The sequence below is a fragment of the Chrysemys picta genome, chromosome 1 (assembly GCF_011386835.1).
Source record: "Chrysemys picta bellii isolate R12L10 chromosome 1, ASM1138683v2, whole genome shotgun sequence".
In the NCBI taxonomy this organism is placed as follows: Eukaryota; Metazoa; Chordata; order Testudines; family Emydidae; genus Chrysemys; species Chrysemys picta.
Window position 1 is genome coordinate 235978705 of NC_088791.1, and position 26079 is coordinate 236004783.

The following is a 26079-nucleotide window of genomic DNA, read 5'->3' on the forward strand; positions in this document are numbered from 1 at the left end:
AGACACTCAGGGTATGGCTACACTTGCAGCTGTACAGTGCTGTGAGGTAAACCTGTCTTCGTACAGCGGAGTAGAGAAAGCGCTGCAGTCTGTCCACACTGACAGCTGCCAGCGCACTGTCGTGGCCACATTTGCGGCACTTGCAGCAACTCTGGTAACTCTGGGTAACGTGCAGGAAATAGTGGATGGCTTTGCACAAATGGGTTTCCCTAACTACAGAGGGGTGATAGCTGGCACACACATTCCTATTCTGGCACCACCCCATGTAGCATCTGAGTACGTTAATTGGAAGCGATATTTCTCTATGGTTCTCCAAGCGCTTTGGATCACCGTGGGCATTTCATTGACATTAACACAGGCTGGCCCAGAAAGGTGCATGATGCATGCATCTTTTGGAACACTGGCCTGTTCAGGAAGCTGCAGGCCGGGACTTTTTTCCCAGAGCGGAAGATCACGGTAGGGGAAGTCGAAATGCCCATTGTGATCCTTGGAGACCCCGCTTACCCGTTAATGCCGTGGCTCATGAAACCCTACACAGGGAGCCTTGACAGCAGCAAGGAACGGTACAACTACAGGCTGAGCCAGTGCCGAATGACCATGGAGTGTGTGTTTGGCCGTTTAAAGGGCCGCTGGCAATCTCTGTATGGGAAGCTGGACTTGGCCGAAAACAGCATCCCCGCGGTTATATTTGCGTGCTGTACCCTCCATAATATTTGTGAAGGGAAGGGTGAAAGATTCAGTCAGGCATGGACCTCCGATGTTCAACACCTGGAGGCTGAATTTGCACAGCCACAGAGCAGGGCTATTAGGGGGTCCAGCACAGGGCTACAAGGATTAGGGATGCCTTGAGGGAGCAATTTGAGACTGAAAACCAGCAGTAATGTCTGGTGCTCTGCACGGGAGTGAAGTGCAGTGGTTACAATGTCAGAAGGAATCTGTGTTTGCTAAGCTGATTTTCAGTGCCTGTTTCTTTCCTGGGCTAAGGTATCTTTTACTTTATGCAATAATAAAGAACGTTTTCAAAGCCAAAAAATCCATTTATTGAAAAGAAAATTAATTTATTGAAAGAAACACAACTGTTTGGGAATCAGAAAGGGCAAGGACGTGGGGTGGGGAACGGTACAATCATAGATTTGTGCTGTGCAGTGAGTGCTGCACTTCAGGATGGCTATACTGCATGGTGATGGGGATTGAGTGCAGAGGGTAAGGGTCGTAGTTCTCAGGTCTGGTTGGTGAAGGGTGTTGGAGGCAGCTGGTGGCGGTAAGAACCCAGATGTTGGAGAAAATGGGTTGGAGGTGACATGGGGGCACAAGGGAAAGAGTTTTGGGACAAGGGTTGCAGGGGGGGCGGGCGCGGTAGTGCTCCGCCTGCATGGCTATGAGCGCCTGGATAGAGTCCGCTTGGCGCTCCATGATGCTTATCAGCCGATCCGTGCTTTGCTTCCAGTGCGCTGCATTTTCCTTGTGGATCCTGGTTTCGCTCTCCCTCCACTCCTGTGCTTTTTGATTCTCTGTAAGAGATTGATGCATCACTTCGTGCAGCATGTCTTCTTCGCTTTTTCGCGATCTCTTCCAGAGTTTTTGCAGTCTCTCAACCGGTGATAACACGGACAGCTGAGATCTCAAGGTTGCGTCTGTAAAGGCAAAATGCAACACTTAACAGAGGCAGCATTGTTTATACCAGACAGAGTAATGATTCCCCCGCACTTAAGGACACACAGTCTACACAATAGCATAATTTTCCTATCCCAAAGAGAGTGCACATAACCCACGGGAGCCCCAAAATGGTGAGTAAGAGGGACTGATTGTTTCAGGCCTATACTGTCCTCTGGGTTTCTGTGCCTTGGGGCGAGCCAACAGCTGCAGGGGGCACCTACACTGAACACTGTCCCAACATTTTTCACAGGAGTTTATCCTGGAAAATATCTCGCTGCTGAGGGTGACCTGGGAAGCAAGGGAGGGTCTTCTACTGCAATCCGGCTTCCGCCCTGGCCCATATGCAGCTTGCCTGTGTGCAGCTGTAGCCGCGGAGATACAGCGCTGTACGTGCCTTGCCAGTGTGGACAGGGAGTGAGTTACAGTGCTGTGGGTAGCTTTATTGCACTGTAACTCTCAAGTGTAGCCAAGGCCTCAGGGAACTGCATGCTTGTCTGCTGGCTGTTGGTGTTCTGGCTGTCAGCCACATTTGCATAACATTTAAGGCAGTCAGAGTTACAGGGCAGACAGTGACACAACCCCTTATTGGTCTGGGTTAAACCCCAGAATGTCATACCACATTAGTGCCTTCGAGTCAGATTCTAACACCCTTACTCATGTTGGGTAGCAAATTCCTCCATGAGTAGTCCCAATGATTTCAACAGGATATTTGTGGAGCATGGTGTGACACTGGCAGACCAGGTGCCAGCTCATGCCAAAGCCCAGGGCCTCATTGAACACTGACAAATGCATAGCTGGAAACCAGTCAGGCTCACTTGTGTGTTAGCTCTGGTAAAACAGATATTACGTTTATAAGAATGTGTTTAGTGCTTGGATTTTATGAAATGCTTGAGAGTTGCTACATGCATTAATTTCGTCCCATCACAATTTAACCTCTGGGGGAAGGGAATAAAAATCCCTGACCAGGAGGAACTGTATCACTATGCTGCTTGGAATTTGGAGTGGGAAATGTTTCTAAGCTTAAGCAAGGGATCCCCAAGCTGCTTACTTTGGTTAACCCTAAAGGACATATAAAGTTTGCACATTGCTGCAGCTTCTTTTACTTTTTGGAACCTAACACTAGCTCATTTGTATGTTTACATCATTCAATCTTGTAAATGACTCTCTTATTTCTTTTTCCTAGTTTATAAATCCTTAGTGTATTACAGGATTGGCTACAAGCATTGTCTTTGGACCTGGAGTAAGTGACTGGGCCTTTGGGACTAGGAGTAGCCTGAATATTGTTGTGATTTTTGGTGTAAGGGACCATCTGTCACAAAGGCAGGCTTGTCTGCGTGGCGCGATAGATCGGAGTACCCAAGGGGACTGTCTGTGACTCCATGTTAAGGCTATTATAGTGTTTGAGAAGTTCACACATGATACTTGTGTGATTAATTATAGAACACACAGTAAGTTTGGCATTTGTGCCCTTGTTTGTAACAGTCTGCCCTGAGGTTGGCATCCATATTTGGGAGCCACTTGAGACAGCCTGAACTATGGTACTATTCAGCATGAATAAGGGTATGACAGGTTTCCCTTGGGGTGCTGCTTGGAACTGGGATACCACTGAGCCCCCCGACCCACCAGCCTGGGCTCTCTTCACACTGTATTGCTGAGGCAAGCCAGCTAAGCCCTCCCTCAGGCTTCAGACTGCACTTAATCAGCACGCACACACAGGTAGGGACACACCCAGCTGCAGAAACAAACACAGAAAATGAAGTCAGCTCTGCATGGGAAGGCTCAGCTAAGGATTTGCCCAGTACTCAAGTGCACGCCCCCATCTAGAGGATAAACCCAAAATTATACTGTCTTGCGCTGCACAGAGAACTGTACAGCATAAGATCATGAAATTCGCTCCTCCCTCAATGTGGAGAGAGACATGCAACAGTTTTTTGCCCCCCAGTTATGAATTCAACACACTGGGTGTTAACCAAAACAAAAACAAGTGTATTAATTACAAAAGATAGATTTAAGTGATTATAAGGGATAGCAAACAGATCAAAGCAGGTTACCCAGCAAATAAAACAAAAATGCAATCTAAGCTTAAGTTACTAAAGGAAGTGAGTTTTTTTACCCACAAAAGCTTATGTCCTAATAAATCTGTTAGTCTTTAAGGTGCCACCGGACTCCTTGTTGGTTACAAGTAGTAATTTCTCACCCTAAATGTTGTTTCAGGCAGATTGCAGAGATTCTGGAAGGCCAGCTGCACTTGTTTCAGATATCTAATCCACAGGCGAGACAACCTCCCATCCTGGGCTCAGTCCTTCTCCACCCATCCCTCCATTCAGTCTTAGTCTTAGATGTTTAGAGCAGTCATCTTGGGTGGAGAGTTAGTGAAGAACGAACCATGATTATGTCACTCCCCTGCCTTAAATAGGTTTTACATATGACAGGACTCCTTTGTCTTCCAGTGTGATTCCCACCCCCGGCTAGTGCAAAAATACTAATATTATTATGGTGTCCATTATCAGGTGACTTGATCACATGACCCTGCAGCCATAACTCAGAGCCTGTTTGCAGTGTCCCCAGGAAGGCTTTCTGGGTGAAAGATTAGCCTCTTCTAAGACCTATTGTTTTTCCTAATGGCCCTTTCCAGCTAGCAATCTAGACTGATTGCATTCTGTCTAGTGGGCATTCCCTAGGTGTAAACAAATTTCTAATAGATGGCTAGACAATATTGCTAACTTCAGATACCAAAATGATACATGCTTACAAAAAGGATAATCATATTCAGTAAATCATAACCTTTTCCAATGATATCTCACATGCCTTATATTGTATAAAATACATCATCGTTATGCCATACTCATATCATTATAATATTACTATGAAGAATATGGGGGTGTAATGCCACAGAGGGTATCAGAATCTGGCACTTAGATGTTCTTTAAAGGTCCACCTCACATAGAGGAGCACACTCCAATTAATATAGTAGCCTTTGAATGCCCTGCAGAGATGTTGAGAGGAGCAAAGCTCATTACAGTATGCATCGAAGAAAAAGAATCCAAAGATTCAAATGACAAGGCTGTCATCACTATAATTGCTAGTTCCACCTGTGTCTAGGAAATGATGCAGATACTACACTACATTCCAGCACAACAGATTAGCTAATTAGTACATTTTCCCCAAGAACAAACACATGGGCTCCAAGACATTTGAGCTGAAGCCAACTGGGCAAGGGCGGCTGGGATCCACATATAGAAGACTGAGATACATCACGAGAATGTTTTTCCCCCCTTTTTAATTTTGGAGAGGTGGCGATACTTATTTTTCTTTGTGTTTCTTTGTATTTTTAATTTATAGCAAAAGTGTCTAGAGCCCTATTATTGTTATTAGGTGCTTTTTATGTTGTGTATAAATCTAAATAAATGAAAATAGTGTATTTGCCCCAAGAACAATGCAGTAATTATTAAGTTAGCAAATATATATTAGTCCTCAGTTCCAGCAGCACTTACGTACATTCTGAAATTTAAGCATGTGATCAGATCAGAACTTTGGTTTTCCTGTTGTACTTGCCCAAAGCAATTATGTGAATTTTGTTACAATTCTAGCTAAGTACCTGTATCCTTGGTATGTTCTTTATTGAGGTAATGTGTCTATTTCCATCACCTGGTAATTAATCTTTCATTTGTATTTACTGTGCTGTAAGTAACATCAGAAACCCTGTGTATCCTTTCTTCTGAACTGCCTCCCTGTAGAACAATGAGATAACATGGCACATTGTATTGCCATATCTTCCATTTAAAAAAATATCTCTATCTCACATATTTCAAAGACAATTACCGCATTAGTATCTAAACAGCACTACATTAAGTAACCAGCCATTCATTGGTGGTTATCCAATGTCTCAATTAGAGCTGGTTGGAAATTTTCCAATGGGACATTTTTCTGTCAGAAAACGCCAATTTGCCAAAGTCGACTTTTTCCATTGGAACATGTTGATTTCAACTAAATTCCAATAGAACTCAGGCAGGTTTCTGCCTGGTTTCCTGCCAGTTCACCCTCCCATCTCCTCAATGTCACACCTAGCAGGTGGGATGAGGGAGCTGAGAGCCTGAAAGCTCAGGAGCCCTGCCTCCCTGGATCCTAGCTCCACAACTGCCCAGCTTCCCAGGGCTTCCTGCTCCCTTTTAGCTGACTAGGCAACCTGCTGAGGAGCTGAGAGGAAGCCTCAGAAATATTTTGAAAGGGCTGAAACAAAATGTCATTTCTAAATGAAATTTTAGAACTCCCATTCCATGGGAAATTTCAAAATGTTCATTTCTTGTTCTATTTCAGAATGATTTGTTTTTCCAATTTGCAATTTGCCATGGAACAGAAATTCCAGTTCCCAGTCAGCTTTAATCTCAGTTTTGATTCAGCTGTAACTCATCCATAAAGCCAATTTATTACATAACTTTATATACCTGTTACCTGGTGAACAGAAGATTAAAGTGACCTCTGCTTGCCCATCCCATTGCACAGTGCTCAGGAGAAAGATTATAATAATGGCTATTTGGGAGGTAAAGGGCAAAGAATGACTTTGGGAAGGTCAGGACTGGGTTGAACTCCAAGACGTTTATTTTTCTTCATAGGGTAATCTATGGGTATAGGTATTTGCTAAGTAAGGCATAAGTATAATTTAAGGCAGTAATGCAGGGAGCCTACAAGCCTCAAGGCCTATAAGACAATAGCTTAGCTAAACTGATCAAGGCATAAGGCCCAAAAAGCCTTAGCCTAGACAGCTAACCAGGAGTAACCCCAGATCACAAGATGTCACAGGATAGAATGCTATAACGACTACACTGCTGACAGGTAACCACAAGATGCCAGTTTATACCAGCTTAAGACATTTTTAAGTTAGGAACATCACCAGATGTCTGACCACAAGAATGCCATGGCAACTAATGAACATATATGCTAATGAATCTGAGGGAAAGGCCTAGTAGTCTATGGTAGAAGGGCAATCCAACATTAGTAGGGCGTGGAAGATCAAATAAAGAAAAGGGGCTGAAACGCCTACTGAATGTGCAATAGGCATAGTGGCATCAGTGTAACACGTTATAAAAGTTGTATCCCCGCCTGCGTGCCTTGGGAGATGCCAGGATGATGACCACTGGTGGTGATGATGATGACTAACACTTCAGGTTTTTCTGCAAGGGATGGCGTGAGTATACAGATGCTCACATGTTCATTTTATATTATCCTCACCTTCCTTGCTGGGTTGGAGTGTTTGTGACTTTGCTAATTGTGCTAAATAAAAATGTTATAAGGACAAAATGCCTGTCCAAAATGTAATTGTCTCCATTGTGCACGTTGGGGTTCCCAAATTAATAATAATTTTAATAACTCTGGGCCTGATCTCGGGACTAGACCTCCCAACCCATAGAATGTTAATTGGCATTTCTAATTGATCAATATAATTAATACACAATCAATAGATCAGGCAACATAGCCTGATGTATTTAGAATTATTACTGTATTTTCACTTGAGGAAAAAGACTTGCTGATTAGGTTCTTAATACTGAGAGACCATTTCCAATAGGTAAACCACTGTTTTAAATGACACTTTAAAATATCCTTAGTGATTCCAATATACCTTTATCTAACCTTTAATAAAGGCCAACTTCAACTAGACAACTGCTTTTTTGCTGGTCTCTTGGGTGGTTGCTTATGTCCGGTTTTGCTGTAATATACAAAATATTTATGAATATTAGTCACAATGCATTTCAGCTCCCACAGCCACCCATGTTTGCTTAACCTGCAGTAAAGTTCTGTCTAAATCAAAATGGGTTTACAATTAATATGTATATAAAGCTCTCAGTATAGCTGTGCAGTACGATAAGTGAACTGTGCCAAAAAAATAATAGATTCCTACCTCAAATTAGGTAGCCTATAAACCTGCCTTGGGGGTCACCTGGTTAAACACTTGCTTGTGGATTGGCTGAACCCAGGATAGCTCAGTGGTTTGAGCATTGGCCTACTAAACTCAGGGTTGTGAGCTCAATCCTTGAGGGGGCCATTTAGGGATGTGCAGCAAAAATCTGTCTGGGGATTGGTCCTGCTTTGAGCAGGGGGTTGGACTAGATGACCTCCTGAGGTCCCTTCCAACCCTGACATTCTAGGAACATGTCTATACAATGCCTACTCTATGAACCCTTAAGACTCACAGGTAATTATCTCAGATGATTCATCAGACTCAGGCTTAGGGATGACTCATCACAAGTCTAGATTTAGCCAACTTTGATTAAAACAAACACATTTTCAAGCCAGCCCACAATGACGGGGACACTTGTGATGATTAAATGTCTTTGTGTTTATGACATTACTTTCATGTGACAATGGTAAAGAATCATAGGAAGAATTGCTTTCTTCCAGCACTGATCAAGGAACTCTATTATAATAACAACAAGCTACCCTGGCTGTTTCTCACACTCTGTCTCTCTACTTCACTATAAAATTCTGCCTAGAACCTTCCCTGACTTCCTCCCACCACCAACTTTCCATTACAGATTTAAAGAAACAGTATATATCTTCACAACAACCCACTTTCCGATATTGGGCATCACATGTAGAAAGGGAACAAGCAGGACTATAACCTGGCCAAAAAATGTTTTTTAAACAAATATTACCAATAACTTGGAAACCATAGGCTAACAAGACCCAGTCATTAACATTCATTAAACACAATAAATTGAACGATCTACTAATTTAGAATTAAATAAATCCAACTATTCAACCAGGGCAAGACATAATTAAGTCCCAATGCACACTCCAATCAGTGCATTCGACCTGAATTTTGCACCACGGACTATAGAATTATGCTTTACTGCCTCTATGCCATTGGTCTAGCACACTTATTATAGTATCCTGTGGTGTTTGTTTATTTTGATATTAACCTTATTGTGTTTTACTCTGCCCCCAGAATTTCAATGTGCTGCAGATTTTCATATTGAAAATGCATAACTGTCTCACAGAAGCTAGTAGGGAAAAGATGGCGGTTTTGGCAGCTAGGTAGGGAACAGCTGGCTCTTTGGCAGCGAGAAGATCTACAAGTCAGTTTTGGTGGGATTTGAAACCCAAAAGTAGTTAAGTATTTGGTAATGAGAAGAGAGACACTTCCATTTCCCCTCCCCATTCTCCTGATTTCAGTGAAGTATCCCTATATTCATGAAGGGCACTTAAACATGTGCTTAACTTAAAGCTTAAGTGCTTTCTTGAATAGGGATGGACTTAAACATGTGCGTCATTGCTTTCCTGAATTAGGATCTTTGATAGAAGTGAAGGTCACTTTAAATTTGGGGTGGGGTATTAATTCCTCACACCTTCTCTAGCAGGTCTTGAGAGCAATTAGCCCCTTGTTCTCTGCCTCAATAGCTGGCATAAATCCAACAACAGCAGAGAACCTGGATGTGTCTGCTAAAATGATCAGCACTGAATGGTAAATGCTGACATTTTAAATTGGCATTATGAAGTTTCATTGTTAATATCTGAGATTAAAAATTAAAATAAATTAAACTAAATCCTCCTTCCCTGTATCACTAACTAGAAGAGTGTCTTGTAGCACCCTTCCAATCAGTGATCTGCCTCAGGACTTTAATTCCCAGCAGTTACCAGTACAGACTGAAGGCTGTAATAAGCTTTGTTTAAATTCATTATTCTATTACTTTTTAACAACTTTATTCTACTTTTTCACACCAGGATTCACTGTTTGTCTGGTGTCTTCCATTTAATACCTGAAATATGATACATCCTCATCTTCTACAGCATTGTTTTGTGTTACAAGTTTAATTTCAGGCTATATTTTTACTTTCTTATTTGAATATTCATTGAATAAGATTATATAAGGCAATTATAATTTTTGGTGGGTGATGAATAGCTGAAGTGAAATGAGTACATTCTGCTATAAACACAAAAATTGTATCCTGTTCTACAGCAAGACAAAAAAGATTCAGCAAACCACAATAATAAATTTTTTTTGCCTTTTAAGGTTTTGAAAACATTATGCTTGTTTGGTTGGTTTTGGTTTTTTACTTTCCACTGTTACTTTGCAGGTTTGGTTTAAATTCGTAATTTTTTCCTAATGTCCAACCTAAACCTCCCTTGCTGCAGTTTAAGCCCATTGCTTCTTGTTCTATCCTTAGAGGCTAAGGCCTGGTCTACACTGCGGGGGAGGGGAGGAATCGATCTAAGATATGCAACTTCAGCTACAAGAATAGCGTATCTGAAGTCTATGTATCTTAGATCGACTTAGAATCACTTACTTCCCGTCCTTGCGGTGCGGGATCAATGGCCGCTGCTCCCCCGTTGACTCTGCTTCTACCTCTCGCCGTGGCGAAGTTCCGGAGTCGACAGCAGAGCGATCGGGGATCGATTTATCCTACACTAGACGTGATAAATCGATCCCTGATAAATCAATCACTACCCGAAGAAGTGAGGTTTTTACTCACGAAAGCTTATGCCCAAATAAATCTGTTAGTCTTTAAGGTGCCACCAGACTCCTTGTTGTTTTTATAAGTTACATTGACATAGGCGCTGGGGTGGGTAGCACCATGTTGGTGGGAGAGCGTCTCTCATGGACGTAGCTCATTGGGGGTGGATTAATTAAGATGACAGGAGAGCTTTCTCCTGTCAATTTAGAGCAGCTACACTAGAAAGCTTACAGTGGCGCAGCTGCATCTCTGCTGCTGTGTAAGCTCTCTAGTGTAGCCATAGCCGGAAGGGGGAAAACACAGATGGTGATGTGACCAGAGGGCTGAATTATGAAGTGGATGCTATGGTTCCTGGACTAAGGCAGGTCTGCAGGAGGAGAAGATGTAGGAGAACCACCACCAGGAGAAGGCACACTGGCTGAAAGAGCTAATCCCCAAGACAACTCAATCACAAATTCCCATTCAGTTTTCACCCAGGTGAGTATAAGAGTGGTAGCACTTAAGCAATACTGGAACCCATTTGACATCTGTGACATGATAAAAGCATAATAGTAATTTTGTAGGTCTGGGAGACCAAATCCCACATCCACCCACCCCTGCTTAGCTATAGGGAACTAGATTTTTTTAAGTGATAGCTGTGAGTGTTGACCAGGACCCCATAGAAAAGCTCTAATAATGTTATTGTTTTTTCTAAAATAAGATGGCGGGATTTATACAGTTAGGCTGCTTAGAATAGAGGAGCCTAGGCAGAATATTCATTTTTATTGTAGTAACCCTTCCCCACAAATAGGATGCCACCTATTTGTATCACTAGTTATCTGATAGTACTGGATCTAACTTTATCTTCACTAATTCATTAAGATATTTGGTACTTTTACACCTATTTGCCTATGGCAATTCCATTGAGAAAAAGACCCACTACATGACAACTGGTAGATTTCCAATAGTTCTGATTTTTCCCATTTTATTTTATAACCAGATATTGCACTGAATGTTTGAATTAGTGATTGGAGGGCTGGAATAGTAGTTTCTGGTCTGGATATGTACAAAAGTGCATTGTTTGTCTATAACATTGATTCCATGGGGCATAAATTGATCTGTGTGCCTCGGATATCTGGATGAGCCTACATAGCTATTGCCAGGGGCTCAGGAGCCAAATCAAAAAGTAATGAGACTGCAGGCACCCCTGCCAAGTTCCATGGAAGAGGCTGACGGTATCCAAGGTCACATTGTGATTCAAGAAGTTGGGTAAGAATATAACAGTTGGATCTAGGAAATAAATATAGGTCCAAATTTTTGTAAGGTACAAAACATATACCTCCAACCCGCTCTATGAAATCCTTTCTGCATCCAAGGCTAATATGGCTTGTGGTTTGGGGTCATATTTCACTGCTATAATATCAATAAGAAGTCAAAGGTTGTCAGAGTCCATCATGGCTCTGATAAACCCAACTTGAATTGGGAGCATGATAGAATAGAAAACCTTCTCCAATCTCACCACCAGAACTTTTGCTAATATTTTGATATCACTATTAAGTGAAATTGGCCTATACCTGGAACATAGTGTGGAATCGATTTTGACTTTTTGAGCAAATCTTAACTTCTTTATGTCTCAGTTTTCCCCTCAGTAAAATTGGAACAGTGTTTACCCGCTTAACAGGGTGTTGTCAAGTTTAACCCATTAATATTTGCAAAGCACTTTGAGATCCTCAGATAGAATGTGCTAGGGAATTGAAAATCATTATTGGTATTATTTATTTATTCCTTCCCACATTTATGACACATTGAGAGAAGTGAATATTACAAACTTTTTGAAACATCCAAACACATGATAAATTGTATATCAAAAGGACATTAACTACAATTATATATTTTCATTACCCTTTGTTTATAACATTGTAGAAACATGGGAAAACACCGTTTTTTCCGCCCGTTTCATGTCTCTGTTGTTTTCTCCTCATGTCTGTGTGCCAACATTTTCAGTAAAAACAGCATGAATCTACACAGGTTTGAGAATAAATTGAGAGCTAACCTTGGTAAAGCCAATACAGCCAGTGAAAAAGAGCTCAAAACACTGGCTACTGTTTTTGTGTGTGTGTTGTTTGTTTCAGTTTAGAACAGAATAATGGATTTTTTTAAAAGTAGATACTAGGCTCAGTCCTGCACTCCTTACTTCTACCTAGGCAAAACTTTCAGTGATTTTAAGGAGCACATTATTGGGTCTATTCTAGAGGAATTTCTCAATAATATAATTATTTTAAGCTAGGTCAAATTTGGGGCTTACACTACTTGTCAGTGTCCCTTTTGCTTTTTTCCTTTGCTATGCTCATTCCACTACCTAGCAGTAAACCAAAGAATGATGTCATTCTTTTTTCCAGAAGTATCATAAGAACATAACATAAGAACATAAGAAAGGCCGTACCGGGTCAGACCAAAGGTCCATCTAGCCCAGTATCCTGTCTACCGACAGTGGCCAATGCCAGGTGCCCCAGAGGGAGTGAACCTAACAGGCAATGATCAAGTGATCTCTCTCCTGCCATCCATCTCCATTCTCTGACAGACAGAGGCTAGGGACACCATTCCTTACCCGTCCTGGCTAATAGCCATTAATGGACTTAACCACCATGAATTTATCCAGTTCTCTTTTAAATGCTGTTATAGTCCTAGCCTTCACAACCTTCTCAGGTAAGGAGTTCCACAAGTTGACTGTGCGCTGCGTGAAGAACTTCCTTGTATTTGTTTTAAACCTGCTGCCTATTAATTTCATTTGATGACCCCTAGTTCTTGTATTATGGGAATAAGTAAATAACTTTTCCTTATCCACTTTCTCCACATCACTCATGATTTTATAGACCTCTATCATATCCCCTTTAGTTTCCTCTTTTCCAAGCTGAAGAGTCCTAGCCTCTTTAATCTCTCCTCATATGGGACCCATTCCAAACCCTTAATCATTTTAGTTGCCCTTTTCTGAACCTTTTCTAATGCCAGTATATCTTTTTTGAAATGAGGAGACCACATCTGTACGCAGTATTAGAGATGAGGGCATACCATCAATTTATATAAGGGCAATAATATATTCTCAGTCTTATTCTCTATCCCCTTTTTAATGATTCCTAACATCCTGTTTGCTTTTTTGACCGCCTCTGCACACTGCGTGGACATTTTCAGAGAACTATCCACGATGACTCCAAGATCTTTTTCCTGACTTGTAGCTAAATTAGCCCCCATCATATTGTATGTATAGTTGGGGTTATTTTTTCCAACGTGCATTACTTTACATTTATCCACATTACATTTCATTTGTCATTTTGTTGCCCAATCACTTAGTTTTGTGAGATCTTTTTGAAGTTCTTCACAGTCTGCTTTGGACTTAACTATCTTTAGCAGTTTAGTATCATCTGCAAACTTTGCCACCTCACTGTTTACCCCTTTCTCCAGGTCATTTATGAATAAGTTGAATAGGATCGGTCCAAGGACTGACTCTTGGGGAACACCACTAGTTACCCCTCTCCATTCTGAGAATTTACCATTTATTCCTACCCTTTGTTCCCTGTCTTTTAACCAGTTCTCAATCCATGAAAGGACCTTCCCTTTTATCCCATGGCAGCTTAATTTACATAAGAGCCTTTGGTGAGGGACCTTCTCAAAGGCTTTCTGGAAATCTAAGTACACTATGTCCCCTGGATCCCACTTGTCCACATGTTTGTTGACCCCTTCAAAGAATTCTAATAGATTAGTAAGACACGATTTCCCTTTACAGAAACCATGTTGACTATTGCTCAACAGTTTATGTTTTCCTATGTGTCGGACAATTTTATTCTTAACTATTGTTTCAACTAATTTGCCCGGTACCGACGTTAGACTTACCGGTCTGTAATTGCCGGGATCATCTCTAGAGCCCTTTTAAAATATTGGTGTTACATTAGCTAACTTCCAGTCATTGGGTACAGAAGCCGATTTAAAGGACAGGTTACAAACCTTAGTTAACAGTTCCGCAACTTCACATTTGAGTTCTTTCAGAACTCTTGGGTGAATGCCATCTGGTCACGGTGACTTTTTAATGTTAAGTTTATCAATTAATTCCAAAACCTCCTCTCGTGACACTTCAATCCGTGACCGTTCCTCAGATTTGTCACCTACAAAAGCCAGCTCAGGTTTGGGAATCTCCCTAACATCCTCAGCCGTGAAGACTGAAGCAAAGAATCCATTTAGTTTCTCCGCAATTACTTTATCGTCTTTAAGCGCTCCTTTTGTATCTCGATCATCAAGGGGCCCCACTGGTTGTTTAGCAGGCTTCCTGCTTCTGATGTACTTAAAAAACATTTTGTTATTACCTTTGGAGTTTTTGACTAGCCATTCTTCAAACTCCTCTTTGGCTTTTCTTATTACATTCTTGCACTTAATTTGGCAGCGTTTATGCTCCTTTCTATTTGCCTCACTAGGATTTGACTTCCACTTTTTAAAGGAAGTCTTTTTATCTCTCACTGCTTCTTTTACATGGTTATTAAGCCACGGTGGCTCTTTTTTAGTTCTTTTACTGTGTTTCTTAATTTGGGGTATACATTGAAGTTGGGCCTCTATTATCGTGTCTTTAAAAAGCGCCCATGCAGCTTGCAGGGATTTCACTTTAGTCACTGTACCTTTTAACTTCTGTTTAACTAACCCCCTCATTTTTGCATAGTTCCCCCTTTTGAAATTAAATGCCACAGTGTTGGGCTGTTGAGATGTTCTTCGCACCACAGGGATGTTAAACGCTATTGTATTATGGTCACTATTTCCAAGCTGTCCTGCTATAGTTACCTCTTGGACCAGCTCCTGCGCTCCACTCAGGACTAAATCTAGAGTTGCCTCTCCCCTTGTGGGTTCCCGTACCAGCTGCTCCATGAAGCAGTCATTTAAAGTATCGAGAAATTTTATCTCTGCATTTCGTCCTGAAGCGAAATGTTCCCAGTCAATATGGGGATAATTGAAATCCCCCACTATTATTGAGTTCTTAATTTTGATAGCCTCTCTAATTTCCCTTAGCATTTCACTAGGGAATGAAGAGTCTAAGTGAGTATTGCCAATGCAAACTACTGACAATGCATTCCCTGAAATACTAATCAATGGCACGTTCATTTCTGAAAATGCTGTAAATAGATGCCAGGGTTAGGTTGTGTGTATTCCTATGATGTGATGTATCAGGTATAAGAAGTGTAAATGACTCCTTTTGACTTAGGGCTTCTCTACACTTAAAACTCTGCAGAGGCACAGCTGTAGCACTTCAGTGAAGATGATACATATGCGATGGGAGGGCTTCTCCCATTGACATACATAATCCACCTCCTTGAGAGGCAGAGAATTTTCCTGTCAACCTAGCACTGTCTACATCGGTGGTTAGGTCAGTCTAACTGTGCCATCCAGGGGTATGGATTTTTCACCCCCCCCCCAAGCAATGTAGTTATACCAACCTAATTTCCTAACATAGACCAAGCCTCCCATGTTTCATGTTTTGCATATGTTTGTTTGCTTACCTTTTTAAAGGTAGGGATTGGTGGCTCTACACACTTAATTAGCTTGTTTTGAGCAATTCCACTCCCTTTTGTTCAATGCCCAACATTTTCTAGGATGCGTAGTCTCAATCTTGTGAATGGAAAGGCCTCTGAAATATATTTCATTTTTGAAAGGAATACCATTGCTGAGGCCAGGAACAAATGAGGGCAGATACAAACAGCTATAGAAAATGGCTAAACGGCAGCAATTTGATTGAATTGCATGTAACTAGGCATCTTTCCCATTTCCCAGTCACTGCGGGGTTGGGAGAACAAATTGCCAATAGCCCATTGATTTTTAACCCTGGCTGGGATATTGATCTAACCCCAAGACAAAATGTCCAAAGATGAAGCACTGTGAAACAAGAAATGAAATTAACCACATATCTAACATCTGCTTGTTCTTAAAATTCATACCCATTCAAAGTGATCCATGCTGCTGCTCAGAAGTGAATATCTGTCAGAACAACCAACCAAAAAACAAAGAAAAATGCATAACTGCATATTTGAACAAACTGGGGAGAGCAAATTAAAAGATAGTAAAGTTATATTGTAATTTAGCTAAGATATCTTTATACAGTAATGTGCAAGGGAGATTGGAAGCAGCAGGGTGGAACAAAAAGGGGGATGCTTCATGGAGGATTGGTCCATTAATGACTATTAGCCAAGATTGTCAGGGATGCTGCCCCATGCTCTGGGTGTCCTAAGCCTCTGACTTCCAGAAGCTGGGAGTGGACAACCTGTTCTGTTCATTCCCTCTGGGACACCGGGCATTGGCCCTGTCGAAAGAAAGGATGCTGGGCTAGATGGACCATTGGTCTGACCCAGTATGTCTGTACTTACATACTATTTGCCTTTTAGGAGTGGCATCCCACTCCAGGCCAGCCAATCCGTGACTCTGATTGGATCCAAGATTGATCAACGTCATCCTTCCCAACAAGGAAGATATTACAGTGGTTGGCAGGTGCTGTGAAACTGCCAACACAGAGGCCAATCCGCAGGGCCCACCCCAGCAATCTGACATCAGCTGTTAGGATAATTGTGCCTTTTTTGTGGCACTTACACGATACATTTGCTTAGCTTGCAAAGTCATATGTTAAGGCAGCATCAGGGACAGGAGAATAGGACTCTAATACTTAGCACCAAACCTTTTCAAAGCCTTGTACAAACATCAGTTAACTCTCACAATACTGTGAGGTAGGTGCTTGCATGCTTAACAGAAATCAAGAGACTTGTATGAGGCCACATAGCAAGCCATCAGCGGGCTAGGATTACAACTCTGACATTCCTGATTTGTAGCCTCATGATCATTCCCCTAGATTACACTGCCTCCATATCTGTAGACCTCAGTCTTTCTCCCATGGCATCAATGGCAAAACTTCTATTGTCTTCAGTGGGTGCAGCCTGATGCCTTTATTGGGGGTACTTTAATCCAATGCTGTTTCAAGATCCAGCATTTATGGATTAGTCCATGTCATCAGCAAAGGCATATTGTTTATTGAAACTGCAAACAGGCTTTACACTGCAGATCATAAAACCGAGATCCAGCATGTATTTAAAGTTGGAAGCTGAATACTCCAGCCTTAGAAATCAGTAAATTTATTCTCCAGCTATTTTTGCCAAACCTTAAGAAGAAGCCATCTAGCAATGCAGTGGTGACACAATATATGATATAACCAACCTCAGCCTGCAGGGCTGGGTGTGCATATTATTTTTCAAATATATATTCTGGTAGAGCCAAGGGGCTGTGTGATAGGTGATCTACAAAAAAAAAAGGTAAACATTGTCCCTGCCCCACTGAGAATAGAATCTAAGAAAACAAGCAATGTACAGAGCTTGGGGGAGAAGGAAACAAGATCTATATTGTTTTATACATTTGCTGTTTTATTTGTATAAGCATTGACTTTCCCCACTGCCACTCCAATTAGATATAAAGTATCAACCAATTTTTTTTAATGGGTATCACAGTAAAAGAGGGACTTGCAAAGGAGTTGAAGGAAGAAAGATGCTTCCAAGCATAAGAGGCTGGCATGGAACAAAGAGATATAGATCTATATGGAGAAAGAAAGGGACAGAATACATGATGGTATCGTGTAGCAGAATACAAAGATTCAGAGGTTATTTTTTTTTAAAGGCCAGAATGGACCATTGTGATAATCTAGTCTGACCTCCTCTATAACACAGGCCATAGGACTTCCCTGAATTAATTCCTGTTTCAAGTCCGGTAGCTGTGCTTGAATTAGAGTATATCTTTTAGCAAAACATCCCATCTTGACTTAAAAATTTCCAGTGATGGCAAATCCACCACAACTAGAGCTGTGCAGAGAAAGGTACCTGTAATTCCATTTAATGGAGGATTTTGGTATTTCCCATTACGTTTTGTTCCAATTCAGAATGAAATCTAAATTTTTAAAAAATTCTCTGCAAAAGGGAATTGAATACCAGTTCTGGAGCAATCTTCCTGTTTGACTATCCTGGAGCCAGGGACCTTGGAAGTCCTGAGGTCCCCAACTCAGAGGCAGTCTGCCAGGTGGTCTGCTCTGAGACTTTGGCTCCTGGAAACCTGGGCTCCCCATCAGCCTACTATGTGGGCTGCCAAGTGGCCAAGCTATCAGGAAACCTGACAGGTTTTGAATGGCCTGCCTGTGTTCTGTCAGATCGTACCATATCTGCAAAACAATTTGATTTCCACAAATTGGCAAGTTCTGACCCAAAAAATTATTTCAGAGGATTTTTTTTGAACCAGCTCTAACCACAACTCTTGCTAAATTGTTAATGGTTACTTACTCCCACTGTTCAAATGGGTTAACAGACTGATTGGCACAATTCCAGGATAGTTGCATTATCCAGGAGCCTGTGTTTCATATTCAGGTCTCCTGTTTGTTTCCCACTGTAATAATGCATGGTGATCTCTTTCATTAGCATCCTTTCGTTTCCTATGGACCTTCTTTTAGGCTGTGAAAAGCAAAAGTGTCCTAACTAATCAGCTGCAGCACAAGAAGGCAGCAGCGGTAACATGAGGCTCTGAACACTGAGTTTTATTTTTAGATTCCTACTTTGTTTTTTCTCTGTAAATATAACTAAACGACAGCTGGTTATGTGCTGCGAATAATTTCCCATGCAAATTCTTCACAGGATGATGCGTATGGTCCTCTTGTAGTCATGAATGTACAAAATATAGGCATATCTGTAAGGGCACCCATTCATTAACAAGAACAGGATATATGTGACTTGAAGTCTCCATGACAATGTTCAAAATAGCTTCCCTTATACTATAGGCACATAATATAGTATTTAGAGACTATGATTTATGCAGTATGGGTCTAATCCAAAATCTACTGAGATAAATGACAGTTTCTCATCGACTTCAGTGGTCTTTGGATCACAATTTATGATGTTTTGGTAACAATTAAGCACTTAAGGTCTGATCCTGATCCTGTACAATTCAATGGCAAAATTCTCATTGACTTAAAACATGCTGGATTGAGCCTTTAAAGTTAAGATCTTGGAAAGGCTGTTGTATATCAGCCCCAAGAAATAATATGAAACAAAATACTTTGAGACTGTCAATGTTATTTATCTCTGACACCACCTCCTTCAGCTCAAACTCAACATAGCTAAAACAGAGCTCCTAAACCTTCCCCAAAACCCTTCCTTCTACCTCCATTCTTGATCACTGTGGACAGCACCATCATTCTACCTGTCTCTCAGGCCTGAGATTTGGGCCTCATCTTCAACTCTCAGATCTCTTTCTAGGTCCTCACATCCAGGCTATATCTAAATCTCACCAAATCTTTCTGCATAACATCTCTAAGACATGGCTTTTCCCATCCATCCACACATCTAAATCTCTCATCCAAGCTTTCATTAACTTGTGTCTCAATTATTGCAACATCCTTTTCTCTGGCCTTGACAAATGCAGTCTTGCCCCACTGATATCCATTCAGAATTGTGTTGCAAAGATCATTTTCCTAGTCCATTGCTTTGACCATGTCACCCCTCTCTTTGCATCCTTTCACTTGCTCCCCCTTTTTTGTTGCACCAAACATAAGCTATCTGCATTTACTTTCAAGGCCTTTCATGGTCAAGCCCCACCCTACATATCATCCCTCAATTGCTATCAAGATGTCAACTCTCTAATTGGCCCATGATGCCAGCCTCCATCATCTACTTGTTAAATTTTCAAACAAGCACCTCCATGCTTTCTCCCATGCTGCTCCTCATGCTTAGGAGACGTTTCTCTAAACATCTGCAAAACTAGTTCATTATCCACCTTCAAATCCCTCCTTAAAATTCTCCTTAGCTGTAATGCTTACAAAAAACTTGACAATGGTTAGCCTGCTAGTGTGCTGAACTCACTACCTATCATGCTGACCAATGTTTTCTTGTACTCCCCTGTTTGTTGTCTCTTGTTTTATACTTAGACTGCAACTCAGATTGGGTCAAGGATCAACTTTTTGATCTGTGTATGTACAGGGCCTAGCACAATGGGGTCCATGACTAGGTCTCCTGGGTGCTATGTCAATACAAAGAATAACATTAATAATTACCATAAAGTGCCAAGGGCAGGGAGTGTGCAGTCATCATTATCCATTTACTTCAAAAGTGGATCATTACATTCTTTAAAATATGAATAAACCTTTTAAACTAATCTCAATAATACCCTAAATCTCTTTAGTGCTCTGAAAACTTAGATTTACTGTATTTGAAGAAAAATGATAATTAGCTTAGTAAAACTAATTGCAGTGTCTTGTAAATTCTGTAAAATGTTTAATTTTTTTAAATCATAAATAAAATTAAGAAAAATATTTAAATATTAATCCCATTTGCAATGTGCTTTATTCTTAACCATTAAGGGATTTGGGATTCATGGTATCCATTTAATAAATAATCTGATATGAAAGAGGTAATTTGTCATAGCCAGAGAAAGTGCTTACTAAAAAAAAAGCATGGCAAGTTAATTAAATAAAGCTGAATATACTGTATAATAAAAATAAGAATCTGCATTTGTTTTTTGTTTTAATAATGTTTGATGCCTGGAAAATCAAGGCACAGAAGCAATTTTATAGACTAAAGAGAGAAAAAAACCTGGCAATAATTAAGGTATATTTGTATATTCTATGCTTACAGGATGTGATCTTGCATTCCTTGTACACCCTAAACTCCGAGTGAAGTCATTAGACAATTGTATGGTTCAAAAATTAAACACTTTTTTTTTTAAATGTCACTGTTTTCATATAGTGTCTAACTCCGCAATCCTTGCTGAGGCCTAATACAAGATCACACAAAAGATTACTCATATGAGTAAGGTAAGGAGTGTAAGACTAGTCTTTTAGGCCCTGTCTTACAAAGACTTACACATGTGCTTAGCTTTACTACCCCGAAATCAATAGGACTATTCATGGTAATAAAGTTAAGCATCAATCTAAGTCTTTGGAGGGGTTTAGAATCTTTTGTTCAAAGGGACTGATTTTGCATACACTTATACATATAAGTAACTTTGTTCGTTTGACTAGTCCCATTGATACCAATGTGTGTAAGTGTTGCAAGAGCTGGCAGATTTGCCAGCTCATAGAAGGCCTAATCCTACTGGTGCTGAGCCTCTCCCAAAAATTACTCTGTACCCATAACTTCCATTGATGCCTCTTCAGAGGAGTTAGTATTGCCAGCTCTAGACATTCAAAAATCACAATTCAGGCCCCCTAAAATCATGAGATTGCCTGAAAGAAAACCCATTTTTAAAACAATACACTTTGTGTTGTGTTATTTGCTTTCTAATTTTTGAGCTTCCAGGAGTCTCATTTTAAGGCTTTTTCCACAAACATGATAGCTAGAAACACTTTTTTTATTAAATAAAAGCTGAGATTCTTGTGTAATCACATGACCCCAGGAGCTGGAGCTGTAAGAAAAACTGCATCTGTCAGGAGAACCACAAACAAATCATGAGCATTGGCAACAGTGGGCCCTGAGGCTACTGTGAGGTTATAGCACTCTCTTAAATAATAATTATTATTTCTTTCACAATATAATAATTGAAAATAAAATATTTTTGCTAGTTCTCTCCCTTCAAAATACTTTGGGGCAACTCCAGATTAAAAGCTTGATCCTGCAAACACTTAGTACCTGCTGTAGTCCCTTTGGAGACTGACTAAACAAAAAGCATGTGTTATATGAGTTGTATTCCATCTATGCCAGGTTCCCCGCTCCCATCCTGGGCTCCCTGACAGCATGGCTCTTTAGAGCTGTGTTGCACTGACTGTCTCTTGCTGCTACTGCCTCTGAGACACACTTTTCCAAGGAATTCACCCCAGCATGGAGACAGTCACATAAAATGTAATGCAGCCTTGCGATGGATTAACCTTATATAACCTTTCTGCTGGTCTCCAAACAGACTGACTTTCAATCCCATTTTACCCCTTCTCAGGTCATAGTCCCATGCACTTGTGAAGGGCTCTCTACACATCTGGTGGGGGATAGAAAGGGGAAGAATGATGGAGCGGAAGTGACTGACTCTTCTGCACGTACACATATACACACACAGAACATATCAGAGATCCATGCAGAAGGTTATCTCCACACTGGAAGTAATATGAGAATTTGTTTAGGCCCTTTGGGAAGGCTGTAAAATGGATTTTACTGGGGAAAGAACAAACTTAAAAGATGTCTATGCACCAGCACTGAAGTCAGTGGGAATTGCATCCAATTTTTTTTTATTCCAGGGATAAATTTGGTCCATTGTTCCAGATTAAAGAGCCAGATGCTGACTGCCTGGTGTGCTTAATTATGCTCCATAAAACCCACAGCCAGAGAAGGGAAATGGGGTGGAAGTTTTCCATACCAATTCTGGCTCCCACAAACCCATGGAAAAGCCATAGAACAAGGACTGGGGCTCTAAATTTGTGCATGCACATTCCTTGTCCTGCCATAGCTATATGCACATACAGCCATATACACAGATTATTTATGCTCCTAACAGGAATAATTTGTACAGGGGGAGAAGATAAATCTGTGACAAGAGCACAATAATGAGGTATCTACAAGTGTATTTGTCATCCATTTTGGTGGAATTTAAACAAAGAGATATAACTTGGCCTTAAATCCTCTTTCTATTATTACTTAAATTCATTTTATACTCTTATAAAGGTATTCAGACAACTGCTGAGGCATTAATGTACACCAAAATTTTCTTCCGCTGCCCACTCTTCAGAGGTTCAAGCCACAGACTAGGGAAGGGAATTTTGCCCAAAATGCCAACATTTTGTTACAGTTGTAAACATGCTGAAATTAATATTTCATTTCTATAAAAAAAAACACGTTTCCTTTCCATCAACATACTCCACAGAGTAGGAGTAAATGTGGAACTGAAGTAAAGTGAGTCATGATGATGATAAAATAATGTTGTTACCTTTAAATGTCAGCTATTATTCTATGCTAAGATCTCTCAACATGGTAGTCCTTAAAGTTAAATGGGAGAATTCCACTGCAATAGACAAACACAATAAAAAAATTATCTCCAAAGAAACTACTTTGGGCCTTTCTTTTCCTCTAAGACAGCATTAAAGAGAACAAATTCCATCATTAAGTGCAAATATAACGTTAACCTTCATAACAGTGTCTAATGTACTTGAGGAAAAGGTCAAAGCAATTTTTTGTGTGTGTGTGTGTGTTTGTTTTGTTGCATGAGGATCAGAAATGTCAAACCCTCCTCGCTGTCTGCTTCACACTGGCCTCCTGATCCTTCACAATACGGCAGCAACACCAACACAAACTAGCAGAGGTATGAGTCAGTATTCTTTTATTATGACAATAAGGACACAATTGATTGGCAAATTGCTCTTGTTGCCATTGCTATAACAGGAAAGCATATTCATGGCCAGCCCAGTTACCTAGGGGCAGTGCTCTGCAGAAACCACAGGCTCAACTTTCAGGCCATGGGCCAGGTTGTGACTCATTTAGTTCTATGTAAATCTGATGTCATTCCCCTGACTTTAATTAAGGACTTGTCTACAGACAAAAATTGTACCACTTTACCTATACTCACCCTGTCTCCCAGTGTCAACCACATGGGAAGAGGAATAATCTATCCTGGTATAAGGCATCTTTATTCTGGTATAACTGTGTACACACTAGAGGTTGTAATGATGTAATTATATTGGTAAAAAAAATCACAACCCTAACTAATATACTTATACCAGTACAGAGGCGATAGCCCCAGAGTTAGGCCCAAGTAAGGCAGCTTACATTGACCGAATTATGTAAGTGTCTACACTAGTGTCTTACTTCCCCCGTAGTAAGTGGCTTGCTACACCGACATAACTCCATTTCCAGAAGAGGTGTAGAGCTTATGTCCGGCCTCGTCTACACGGCCACTTCACAGCGCTGAAACTTTCTCACTCAGGGGTGTGAACCCCCCGAGCGATGCAAGTTTCAGCGCTGTAAAGTGGCCGTGTAGACAGTGCACCAACGCTGGGAGCAACACTCCCAGCACTGGTAGCTACTTCCCTTGTGAGGTGGTTTTTTTTTTTTTTTACAGCGCTGGGAGAGCTCTGCTGTAGTCGCTGGCGCTGCGACTACAGCACCATGACGTTGGTAGTGAAGACATACCCTTAGTGTAGTCAGGGTGACGCAGTGTTTATGTAGACACTGCATTACTTACTACTTTGGCTGCCAGGCTCACTGCTGAAGCCATGAAATTGACAATGTCAATTTCACTGCTGGTAGGCTCCCTGCTGTGAAATTAAGCCCAGCTCTGGACTCACAGCTTTCCCCACCCCAGCTGTCAGCCAGGTGTCTGGTTTAGAGCTGGAGCCCCCATCCCGGGGAGACAGCCCCAGCTGTGAGCCCAGTGATGGGCTCAATTTCACAACATGGAGACTACTCCCAGTGAAATTGACATTCTCCAGCTGTGAGTCCCCCTCCTGCTCTGAGTCCCAGGCAGCTGCGAAATTGATAAGAATGTCAATTTCAGTGCCTGCAGGCTCTGTGAACCCACAAGGGGCTCACTGCTCCAGCTGTCACCTCTGGGTGGGTGGCTCCAGCTGTGAGCCCCACTCAGCTCTCCGTGCCTCACAATGCCCCACTTCAGAGAGTGCAAGTGCTCCTGGTGAGGACACACACCATTAGCAGAAGGAGGGTAGTGTGGACACCAACAGCAAATTGAATTACTGCAGTGGCTGTAGGTTGACCTAAATTAGGATGACCAGATGTCCCAATATTCAGGGCTTTGTCTTCTATAGGGACCTATTCCCCCCCTCCCTGTCCCCCACATCCCTGTTCCAATTTTTCACACTTGCTATCTGGTCACCCTAACCTAAATTATGTCAACCTAATTTTATAATGTAGACAAACCCTTAGTTACTTCAAGTTTACGTGAGTGCAGATTCTGGCCTCAATTCTCTAACTCCCTGATTCTACAAGGGTTGAGAGCATTGTAGCCCTGCTACTCTCTAAGAGGCAGGGCGTATCTTTCATTATTCAGCAGCAGCTGAGTGCTGATTCAGAGCACTGGAGTCTTGACTAGTCATTCCTATGCAGCCAAAAAAAAAAAATGGTGTCCTTAGTATGAGGGACTCAAGAATGGGAAGGATTCAAAGTTGAGGGAAATATAGCTATCCTCAGAACTTCATCTAGAAAGTGAAGAAACCCTGGGGGTAAGGGACAATCAGAGGCAACTCTGCAGACCTTCTATGGCAGAAGACACAAAGCCAGGGCATGCCCTATGTGTCAGGGACAGGGTCCCAAGGAGGTAAGGACTGAACAACAAAGCAAGGGGGGGCGGTTAATAACAGACCTGGGGGAGAGGAGTGAGTGTGAGTGACAGAGCTGAGGGTGATGAGATGGTGAGGGTGTGATAAGGCTCCATGCTTGTTTTTCCTGCCTGCCAATGGTCAGTGGTAGTAGAAGATATATAAGAGCTCAGACTAATGCTTGCAATGGATAAGAATTGCTGCCCACAGTTAAGCAAAGCAAACTGGTACACTAGGGAATCCCACATCACCAGACTTCTTAGGGTGCACAAAAAGCTAGCACCAGCCCTAAATGCTGTTACACAAGAGGTTTTGCTCTACGCTTCATAGTGTGATTCACAGGGCTGTACCCTGCAAAAGACTTAGATCTGATTCTTGCACCTGCTTTTATATCTGTCCCTGGTATTTTTTTCCCTCTAGGGCAAAAGCATGGTCAGCAACAATAACATAGTAGCATTATAACCTACGTTGTCAAAAACTGCCACTGAAATTGTGCCTGCAGTTTTGCACCCAGAATTATTTTTACCCACATTTTGTGTTTGCAAGTGTACTTTTCACAAGCAACTCCTGTTTCTGAACATATAAAAACTTGAACTTGAAAATTTGGGAATGCAAAGTTGCAGGCACAATTCTAAAATCTCTCATGAATAATTTGTAGTATTGCTGATATGAAAGAAATTTCTCTATTATATGTAT

General features: G+C 41.3%; 1 long non-coding RNA gene across 1 annotated transcript in view; it reads right to left on the reverse strand.

Annotated features, from left to right (window-relative positions):
* Positions 1–1050: 1050 nt before the first annotated feature.
* The window catches only part of LOC122172221 (uncharacterized), a 35612-nt gene continuing 10583 nt past the window's right edge, over positions 1051–26079 (reverse strand). Inside the window, exons 2-3 of the long non-coding RNA XR_006172311.2 lie at positions 7274–7360; positions 1051–1634 (exon numbers count right to left, since the gene is read on the reverse strand). This is a non-coding gene — a long non-coding RNA (uncharacterized LOC122172221). The remainder of the gene's footprint in view (positions 1635–7273; positions 7361–26079) is intronic.